This window comes from Pyxicephalus adspersus, chromosome 1 (genome assembly GCF_032062135.1).
Source record: "Pyxicephalus adspersus chromosome 1, UCB_Pads_2.0, whole genome shotgun sequence".
NCBI lineage: Eukaryota > Metazoa > Chordata > Amphibia > Anura > Pyxicephalidae > Pyxicephalus > Pyxicephalus adspersus.
Window position 1 is genome coordinate 175,300,956 of NC_092858.1, and position 8,543 is coordinate 175,309,498.

The 8,543-nt window shown below is 41.6% G+C and overlaps 1 protein-coding gene across 2 annotated transcripts in view; it reads left to right on the top strand.

Moving 5' to 3' along the window:
- Positions 1-8,543, top strand: part of NAA50 (N-alpha-acetyltransferase 50, NatE catalytic subunit) — a 19,448-nt gene that overhangs the window by 5,356 nt on the left and 5,549 nt on the right. The gene's annotated exons all lie outside the window — the stretch shown is intronic.

Sequence of the window (8,543 nt, forward strand, 5' to 3'; positions counted from 1 at the left end):
CAGGGTTCTGCCTGTTGTGTGAATGTACCTGAAAATATTTTGCTATCCTGTCTCGGTCCAGTACAGGTCACCAATTGACATGAATGTGTATTAAGAGATTCCTTTTATATGTAAAGGTTCCTGGAGTTTTATTCCCTGAATCGAGGTATTGCTTCTGACTTGAAAGAAATCTACTACTTCAGTTGGAAGGTCCCCATCTCCGTATTCATATATTGCTTTATCTTCCATTCCCTTTACTTCTCTCGGAACCTTCATCATCATTAATATTATTATTACACAGTGCCAACATATTATGCAGCGTTGTACAAAAGTCCATAGTCATGTGACTAGCTGTCCCACACAGGAGCTCGCAATCTAATGTCCCTACCATTGTCATATGTCATTATTACAATCTAAGGTCAGTTTTTGGAGGAAGCCAAATAACCTAACTGCATGTTTTTGGAATGTGTGAAGAAACGGGAGTACCCGGAGGAAACCCACACAAACACAAGGAGAACATACAAACTCCATGCAGGTAGTGTCCTTCTGAAATTCCAACTTGGGAGCCAGCGCTGCAAAGGCCTAACCACTGAGCCAGCGTGCTGCCCATACCTGCCAAGCCAGCATACCATGTAAAGCAATGTAGGTGCAGCTCGGTTGCAATATACTTTGTGAGCTGAAAGGTGACGCTAGGCCAGCCTTTTCCAACTTTTTAACATCGGGGAACCCTTGAAGTAACTTTCAGGTCCTCAGGGAACCCCTTCTATAATTACTATATCCACAGCTCACAGTATATTAGTGTGGTGGTCAGTGGGACGAAATCCTCTTACATTGCTGACCATTGGTAAGAATGTCACCCTTACAGATAGGTGCAAAAATCATTGGTGTCACATAATTTGGCCTGGGAGGCAAATTTCTCATTGATCAAGAACCCCCAGCAATTTCTGGAGTAACCCTGCACCAAGCTGTTGGTGTCATAAAACAACCTGCAGAGAGCTCAGGACAGGACGATTGTACTGCGTGTGTAAAGAACCCTTATCTCACGCCATGATAATTAAACAGTTGTATATAGCGCCAACATATTACGCAGCGCTGTACATTAAATAGGGGTTGCAAATGACAGACAGTGACACAGGAGGAGCAGAGGACCCTGCCCAGAAGAGCTTACAATCTATTAGGTGGGGGAAGACCATTCATTTCAACACAACAATAGCCTTAGTTGTGTAGACATCAGAAAGCCTGGAGTTTGCTGCTGGGTGTCGCCATCTTGAAAGTGATGTCAGCAAATTCAGAGCTCAGTCACACTTTGTAGTATTCTTCTTTGTTCCTCCCATAGCAGCTACATAAAAGAGCCGAAGGGAGGGGTGGAAGGGCCAGGCCACCATAGATAGGATATCTCTGCAATACATCCACCTCATTATTTTACCCAGAAGTTTAAGCTGTAGGTGGCCTCTGTATTGTGACCCACTAAAAAGTTCTGGGCCATGCACCCTGTTATAAAGGTCTGGGGGAGAACACTGCACTTCTCAAGTTTTATCCCTTTACTAGAGACGTATTGAAGATTCGGTTGCTCTGCTGGAAGTCCATTAAGCTCCTTACCTCCTTTTTGGTGGTGATTTTGCTGCAGGAAAATCCTAACCAGTGTTATCTCCGGTGTATTACAGAGCCGTGCCTTGCTACACTCTTAGCAGTCCTCTCCTATATCGTGTGCAGCAACGGGCTCTTGGGTGATGTAGTTCTGGAGATATGCCCATGTATTTGGAAACTGAGCTCCCAGCATCTGTCCCTTGAAGAATTAATTTCAGTAGGCTGGTGGTTGTGTCGCATTTAGTAATAAGGCGATTTGTTTTTACAACAACATAAAAAAATAAAATGCTAAGACATGATATAGAGGAGGAGGAGGTGGTGGTGTGCATGGGGCGGGTTATGAGTAAATTTGGGTATTACCTGGATGCAGGCTTAAGGATAATATAAATGCAGTTTAATCATTGAATGTAGCAGTTCTGTAGCCTCAAGCAAATATTAAATTCCTTGCGTGCGTTGCTCCTGTTTTCCTGGACCAGATATCGGCTCTGTAATGCAGCGACAGGACTGGGCTAAAGCGATTTTCAGACTTATATTAACAGCAGTTTGCTATACAAAGTTCTTATTCATGCTATGAGTCAAACACAGGAGGGGCTATTTGTTTTGCTCATTGTACGGGCAAAATGTTTTATGAGTCATTTGTGACATGATGCAACACTAACCATAACCTTTGCTAACTGTGCCAAGGAAATGTATGAAATTACACTGAATGTCGGTTTGTTCATGAATACCAATGAAGTGAAATATGGAATCCTAGTATTGTAATATTGATATATTTTATATGCCAGTGAACCCAGACATTTTTTAAGGTAGGTGGGTGGTAGCCTCGTAATTGTGACCCAGTTCTTCAGTAACCACCTAAAAACAGGGATAAAACTGTATGCATCCAAAGCACCTAATGAAACTTAAATACAGCTGATTGTTGCCGGTTTATGACTATTTAGATGGAGCATGCCATTGTTTTTGACTGGAGGATATGCAATAGGAATCTTTTACAGTGATCTCCCTAGCCTCTTTTAGTTGGGCGCACCACCCGGCACTTTTGATACTCACCCGGCTTTTACTGAATATTTGGGTCACAATACAGCGCAAGCCACCCACTTGCAGCTTCTTCCCACCCAGCTTAAAATAATTTCGCTGCCTTTTCTTCACCTCTAGGCAGATTTGAAACAGTGTTGTCCTCCTATGGATTCATTACAGAAATATTCAAACTTTTAATATAGAAATTAAAGCAGAACTGTCATTAAAATAAAAAATTACACTTACCTTTACTTCCTCAGAGAGATTGATCTCTCCACAACTGGCTTTGATTCGGTTGATTCCTTCCTGTATTTTCTGGTGCCGCCATCATCTTTCTTCTTCTTCCAGGCCTTTGCTTATGTCACCGGATCCTACGCTGTGCAGACAAGGAATCGGCTGACATTCTCCTATAAATGTGGAAATAGAGTGGCAATCTCACTGTTGGGCACTTTTTTTCGATTGTGGGAATAGCCCTTTCTGCACATGCTCATAAAGGACATGCACAAAAGGAGCAGCCTGAAACCTCCTAGGATACTGCCGTGGCGGTAAAGGGGAGGAGCCTCCCCCTTTTCTAGAGATAAATAACATACATTTTTTGCCTAATATAAAAGGGTTATCTACACTTTTATATTAAGGGAAAAAAAAATCAGGCGATGGGCCCGCTTTAAGTATTTGAATTTTTCTTGGTACCTCCTTCAATATCCAGCGTCTGTCCACTTTATTATATGGTCCATCTGGTGGGTTTGAAAAAAAACAAAAGCTGCAATACTCACTTTCAGTCTGGATCTGTTCACCATTGGACACCCACTGGCTTTCTTAGAAAACAAAGCACCTGCTGGACATTGTGGGGCTTTCCCGGAAGAGGGCATCACCATAGCACATGTGTTCTCCCCAGCCCCTTTTAGCTGGGCGCACCACCCGGCACTATTCAACTGAAGAGTTGGGTAACAATACAAGGGCCACCACCCGTCTACAGCTTCTTCCAACCCAGCTTAAAAAATTTCTGAGGTGATACAGATTTTCAATTGGTTGATGTTGGGAGCAGCGCTGGCGTCATCATGTCGGTGCCGCTCTTTATCAGAGGAAGTCCGACTGCCCGGAACAAGGACCTGGACTTGAGATTGCATAAGAGAATAATTGGCATTGGATCTTTTCGATGAATGTTTGCTGTACATATAGTGCTGTTCTGCTCTGGAGGGGGAAAAAGGACGGAGCGGCACCCCGCTGTGCCCTTTCCCTTTATTTCCAATACGTTCTTTTGTGGATCAGCCAAGGCAGATCCATGAACAACGCCGGACGAGCGCGGTACACGCGCCAGATTCTCGTCTGGTATCAGCCCTGAGGCAATTATCAGACGACAATCCTCTGATGTGTGTACGTAGCCTAAGTTTCTGAACCCCAGTCCGGAGTCAATGACTCAACCAGCAATAAAGTCAAAGCATCAACATGGAACATAGAGACCCGGGGAACTGGAAATCAGCATTGGCAGCCTCTGATAATCTCCCATAACTAATTAGCTGATTCCCATCCAAGGCAAATTTCCTCCTGGGTGTATAAATGTCTGTCATTTGCAACCCCTTTTTAATGTACAGCGCTGCGTAATATGTTGGCGCTTTATAAATCCTGTTAGCAATGAATGCATCACATTTGATGCGTTCGATATTGTGAGCTCCATGCTTCTCATTTTGGCAATATAAAGTATTTTCCTGGAAATATAAAATCTAGGCCCTGAGCGGTTCCAAGTCTGAGGAATCTATTTTGTTCTTTATTTGTTCCCCGTATGGGATAGTGATTGCCCGGATTTCTCAAGCTGTGTTTGCTTTATCGCCATCACGAACGGTTTTCCTGCTAGTTTACTTTGCAATCGAATGATTCTCTGGCCGGAGACCCTCATGGCTTATAAACGGGGTAGATTGGAGCTGCACAAAGTATTGTAGTTCTTCTGTATCCAATCCTACCTTCCCGCTTTATGAGGTGTTATTCTTTGGCCGGGCTTCCTCTAAAGTCTGCACATCTGTTAGTTGTGTCCTCGGTAGATTTTCTAGTAAGATTGTTTCAGATTTCTCTTCTTAGCATCTATGGGGATAATGGGATTGGTGAGTTAATGCAAATATTCTCATGGTAATGAACCAGACACATTTATTCCTGCAATTCCACAAAGCAAAACTCTGCTTGCTAGAAATGGTGAGGGTGCGTCAATGTTTCTTTATCAAATTGTGTCTGTGGTCACTTTCTGGTGCCGATTTTGTAGAAAGTAATGATGCGGTAGATGCAAAGATACAACCTCCCCGCTTCTCACCTCCCACAGGAAATACACAGCTTTATTTTCCCATTATCACCTGGTAATCTCCTAGTAACACGCTCCTGGTTTAACGTTCCCCCCAGTCCTTTTTAGCTGGGTGGGCATTTTTCAGTGACCACCCAACTGCTTTTTGGTGGTCACTAAAAAGTTGGGTAATTCAGGGGCTGCCACCCAGCTTAAAACATTTCTTGGGAGAATACTGCATCATCATCACACTAAAATCTTGAACTACAAACACTTTCCCTCATCTCTTTTACCATCCATAAGGATGGAACCAGGGAATTGCTCATCTTTGCTGAATGGGGAAATAAACACAACTTTTTTTTTTTTTTTTCAAGCATTAAAAATATAAAATGACCATACAGGTGCATGCAAACCTTTTTTGCCTGCAAATGCAAGTTGCATAGCTGTACATAGTAGGAATGCAGGAACAGTAAATGCCAGTCTTTGTTCATGCATAAATATGTAACGTTCTATCTAGGTGGACAGAGGAAAATGTAACTTTTTACCCACTTCCACAATCTAAATTAAACTAAAAAAAAGTCTCTGGGTTTGTAGCACCAAATGAATAATTCCCATAAAAGCAAAAACTATGCAGATGCTATCACTGGCGACTTTTTTGAGCCCTTGCCCATTTTTTTATTACATCTGACTAGTAACACCTCTCCTGGAAATTTGTATTTTTATATAAATCATCACAATATTTCATATCATTAATCAAGCCAAGCAATTACCATTTATTAATATGAAGCAGGTGTCAGGATTTCATTGAGTTCAGAGTTGTTAATTCCCTGTTAGTACTTCTCTTTAGTTTTAGAGCTCAATCTATAATCCTATATTTTGTGAGACACAATATTTAGATTTCAATATGTCTTTTTAAGTTCATTGATCTGGTAATAATCAATATTATCAACAATTGCAAATATCTGAGTACATCCGATCCAGTTTTCATTTAAAAAATTAAAAAGAACAAATAACCAGAATAAGTAAAATAAAAATTTAGCCAAAAAAATAATATAATAAAGAAAAAGCAGAAAGAGGAATTAAGTATTCCGCTAATTTTCATGTGTGTAATTAATTACACTAATAACCCTATCAAAAATGTACAGCGTTATGATATATTAACATATCAAACATTTTAGGCGTTTTAACCAAATGGTATTTATATAGCACCAACATATTACGCAGCGCTGTACATTAAATAGGGGTTGCAAGTGACCGACAGATACAGACTGTGACACAGGAGCAGGAGAGGGCCCTAACGACAATATATATAGTATTCACGGTCATAACTGCTCTATACATAGCAGAAATATAAAAATGATCCTAGTCCATAAGGGGAGATCAGGTGTAAGAGCTGAAGTGGTTGAAATGTTTGCATTTAAGTTGTACAGACTTCACAGATAAATAAAAACTTATTCCGTGAATCTCTGCAAAATGTTTCCCAATGTTTCATCGCATCCCATGTTAGTCTGTGGCAAGTACAAAAATATACAGATCGAGCTACTAATAACCTAGTTTGTTGTGGTGTTTTTTTTTGTTTGTTTTTTTTTTTTTTGGACCTGATAGGAGTTCTGTATTCCAGCAGAAGTGAATTTTGAAAAAGCTTTACAACATTTCTTGGTATATCAGTGCAGCATTGTTTGCTGATATTTGCTGTTTTCTCTTTGTTGCATCCCTGATAGTCCCACTTGCAGGCTTTCCCAAGGGCTTCCTTACATGAACGGCATTGTAATTTACATTAAAACATCTCCGAGCTCTTAAAGTTAGAATACATAAAGGAACTTTGTGTAAAAGTTGCATATCCAGAGGGGACTGTATGCATTGTTGAGGGATTGGGACCAATGTAAAGCTTTGGTGCACTCTAATTTTTGGCCTTTTTTTTCTCTTTCTATTCTGTGTATGTAGGCTAGGTACACACGTTCACACAAGATTCTTGTCCAATATTGGCTCTGGCCTGATTATCGGATGAGAATCCTGTGTGTGTACAGCGCCCGTCGTCCAAACGACCGTCCTGGTGGATCAATGGACGATGAACGATCTTAATGGAAGTGAAGGGGGAGAGCGCTCATCATGGTGCCGCTCCGTTGTTTTTCCCCTCCCCTCTCCATAGAGCAGAACAGTGCTGTATGTACAGTCCTTAGTCGTTGGAAAGGATCGTGAAAAATCCTTTCCAACGACAAGGCACGCGTTTACCCAGCTTAAGACCATGGCTTTTCTCCTCCCGTTGCTGGGCTGCTTGAGGTCCAGGAGGTGATCCTCTGTAAGCTTTGAGCTTACATGGGGTATCCATTCGTTGCTGAACAAATGTTCGGTTGAGGAGGGCAGTGAATCAGTTGCACAGCTTGAATATTGGCACATGGTGACAAAATTAAGACTTCGGGTTTTCTGTCCTCCGGCACTGTGAGGTTCCTCATTCCCCGTGTGCACTTTATTTTATCTTCTTGTTTTGTCAGGCATTAATATTGTAACCCCTGTGCAGGTGCAATATGTCAGGGCTGTGCTGCATGTGCATTGCAGTCGTGCAAATTTAAAAATGCCAGTTAGTATTTATTATATTTTTTATTCTGCTATAAATTCGTAAAAACGAGTTAAGAAAAGGATCTTCCAAGCATCTTTATCAGACGGACATTCATTTTCTCAATATGTGCATCCAAATTCTATCTCAAGATTCCCCTGGATCACCTAAGGCTTATCGTGCAAACACAGACTATTTACTATTATTGCCCCCCGTTCTGACCATAACTAGTAATCGTGGTGCCTGTGAAGCTGCAGAGAAAACCTTTTGGGTGTTTGTTGTTGAGGGGGAGATTATCACATAGACCCTGTATAGAGCCCTGCACCGGGCACAACCCTTCAGTCCGTGCGGATTAGAGGAACGATCTCTAAATTTAACCGTCGATAGCTAGAAGTATATTTTTGGGCTTGCTCGAGTGTTCTTCAGTGGGATCCGTTTCAGGGCAACACATTCCTTCTGAGGACGGTCAGCAGCTATTTATAGCAATGAGCAATTCCACCATCTCTGAATTCTGGTAAGTTGGAAATGTTTTTTGCAGCCTTTCGTCAGCCTCTCGTATACCTCCATACGTAAACCTGGGGGGGGTCCTGCGTGCATGGGGATGTCTCCTAAAATTTCTATACCGACCAGGCTGATGTTGTAGACAGCATGCCAGTATACTATGGACTATTCGGGAAGCTGGTGCATGGATTTTATTTCCTCTGTTGTTGGCTGAAAGCAGACCTTGTGCTTGGCACCATGGCAGCGACTTGCGTGCAGTCACCATGATCCCGAGACCAAACTTGGTCGCCCGCCTAACTGACCCCATATCATGTCTGTCCACTAGAAGCTTGGGACGACCATGCCCATCTCTGTCAATTTTTATCAAAGTTGATTATTTTAATAAAATCTGTAGAACCTTTTGGTATCTTTGTGGTCTTTTTGCTTGTAAAACCGTCAGCTCCCTGTTGCTATTAGTTGATACTGGGTCTGGTGACAACCTGGGCTCAGAAGTTGAGTGATACTGTACATCTGACTGAGGACACCTATTGTCAGAAAAGAGTATTGCAGGGAAAAGTTTTAGTGTGAAGTTGGTATTAAATTTAAGGTCAACATTCTGTTTTTTTTAAAAAATTTAAAAAAATAATATAACTTGGAAAA